The 2,500-nt window shown below is 35.4% G+C and overlaps 2 non-coding genes across 2 annotated transcripts; both read left to right on the plus strand.

The window, feature by feature from the left end:
* The first annotated feature begins 178 nt into the window (after nucleotides 1-178).
* On the plus strand, nucleotides 179-262 carry TRNAY-GUA (transfer RNA tyrosine (anticodon GUA)). Its single transcript has one exon. It is a non-coding gene; the product is annotated as a tRNA-Tyr (tRNA).
* A 398-nt stretch (nucleotides 263-660) lies between these two features.
* Nucleotides 661-734, plus strand: TRNAD-GUC (transfer RNA aspartic acid (anticodon GUC)). The gene has a single exon. It is a non-coding gene; the product is annotated as a tRNA-Asp (tRNA).
* Nucleotides 735-2,500: the final 1,766 nt, after the last annotated feature.

Raw genomic sequence — 2,500 nt, forward strand, 5'->3', positions numbered from 1 at the left:
AAAAAACTGTTCATACTATGAGCATAGTAGGCGATCGGGCGGGTATGCCCCCATCGTCTAGTGGTTCAGGACATCTCTCTTTCAAGGAGGCAGCGGGGATTCGACTTCCCCTGGGGGTAGGGTATTACGAAAGGAGGTTGATCGTGGATTATCCATAAGTCTAAAATGGATTCTTCCTGGGTCGATGCCCGAGTGGTTAATGGGGACGGACTGTAAATTCGTTGGCAATATGTCTACGCTGGTTCAAATCCAGCTCGGCCCAATAATTTCATTCGCCGATCCATCATGAGATGATATAACAAATTTGGCCTCCAGAAACGCCCGATGCGGGGGAATAAAGAAAAGAATTTCTGTTATATCCTTATTTATTTTATTTGTTCCCACATATTCTAATCTTTCTAATAATCTAGTCTGTAAATAGAAGGAAGGGTGTTAAAGTAAAGAAAAAAAAATATTTTTTCATTGACCATTGAAAGATTTATTATCAATCGATTTGATATGGCACTAGAATTACTAGTAATACGTGTCGTTCTCACTTCACTAAAGTCCGTATCCATGTGAATAGCAATATAGCGTTCCTGTCTCTGTTACAGCACGGCGATTCTAAATAGAAATATGGTTTGAATGAAATCATAAGAATCCTGTACACCTTATTTACCTGGGATTGTAGTTCAATTGGTCAGAGCACCGCCCTGTCAAGGCGGAAGCTGCGGGTTCGAGCCCCGTCAGTCCCGACCTAGGATCCGATGAATCCATCAATTCATCTCTCTATTTTCTGTGAAGAGGGTGACAAGGAGTAGGATCTAATTCCCGGCGTGGGTCTTTATTTTCTTTTTTTTTCGTGTCTCATCGAACAAATACAGGAATTTCAATTACTTCAACAAGTACCGATTCGTGGGGAGAGACATAGGTAGATTGGTACAATTGTTGGTAGGAACATATTCAATTCAGGATTACAAGAGATACCATACTGGTCTGACTTTTTCGATTGCTTTTGATCCATGGAATGGAATAGAATACACATCCGTTTCGCGGGAGCACATATACAAATTGGATTCCTTTATTGTACGATACAAAATTAACTTAACCTTAACATAGTTAGCCCGAAAGAAGATTTTTCGGCTTATATTAAAACTACTGCCTTTTCTTCTAGCTCCTATTTTGTGTAACCTCAATTCCTAATTGGAAACAGTCTATCTATCTTATTCAAGTTGCACACTGAATTTTGGATATGATATATGTCCCAGTCCCAATCCAAGGAACGCGGCTATTATAATATAAAATAGAATTAATTATAATAAAAGAGAGGTCAAACAAAGATCTACCCCTCTTAGTAATTAGTAAGGGAATGCATAATCTTTTTTTCTTCCTATTTTATTTGAGGGGGTCCTACCGAAGAAAGAGCAAACTCCAAAATAGTGAATTTATCGAAATATTAGATCTTTTATACCGGGATCCATCTTTATGACACCTCTTTGTCTTCCACGAAAATTAGATCATAAAAAAACTTAGTTAGTTTAGAACTGCACTTCTTCTTTTTTCCATTTTACTTCTACTGTTTGGGTTTGTGACTAATAGAAGTGGAAGACGGGTCAGATGATACCTCATCAGATGATTGTATACGGAAGGCTGTAGATTATAGAAAAGAAAGAATGAAAAATTCAGCGGGATTATTGATTGTATCAGAAATCCAATTTTTGATTTGTTATGGATAAAAGATCTTCCTATGTTATACTATTCAATTCTCGACAATGAATCGACTTGATAGCTCAGATATTGTTATTCATGATATTGATCCGATTCAATATCAAATATCATCGGGATGCAATTCATCTCATTGAATTTACAGGAGAAGATTTATCATCTCTATGGGATTAGATCCCGAGTTATTGTGAAGTAAAAAAAAAAAACGATGAGATTATGGAAGTAAATATTCTCGCATTTATTGCTACTGCACTGTTTATTCTAGTTCCTACTGCTTTTTTACTTATTATCTACGTAAAAACAGTCAGTCAAAATGATTAATTTGAATGAAGCTTGACTTCTTAGTTCTTAGTCAATGATTGAAGAAATGAAAGTGATTTGCATTCCGCGCCTTAAATGAAATGAGCGGACTAGAATCAGCAGTATATGAGATCCGATAGTATGGTAGAAAGAAATATATGAACCTTTCTACCACACTATCTATTAGTGTATTGTCTAAAGTTGTACTGTATTCTATAAAGAGATATAGGCTTAATATAGATTAATCTACAATATATATCTTCATATATTTAAATGTAAATTACATATATGTAATTTACATTTAAATAGCACCCCAACCCTAGTTCTTCCCTCCATCTATTTGTATTACTTTCGATCAATCCGAAATAATCGAATCTTGCTCTTACTTTTACGGTTATAATTACTGGGTTTCTTATTATTTCCAATATAGATCCCGGGCTTTGTCGAAAGAATCAAATCAATTATTCTATCAAATAAAAGAAACAAAGTAAGACTT

Source organism: Eschscholzia californica, unplaced genomic scaffold, assembly GCF_041429995.1.
Source record: "Eschscholzia californica isolate CP2 unplaced genomic scaffold, dmEscCali1.0.p SCAF_200, whole genome shotgun sequence".
Taxonomy (NCBI): domain Eukaryota; kingdom Viridiplantae; phylum Streptophyta; class Magnoliopsida; order Ranunculales; family Papaveraceae; genus Eschscholzia; species Eschscholzia californica.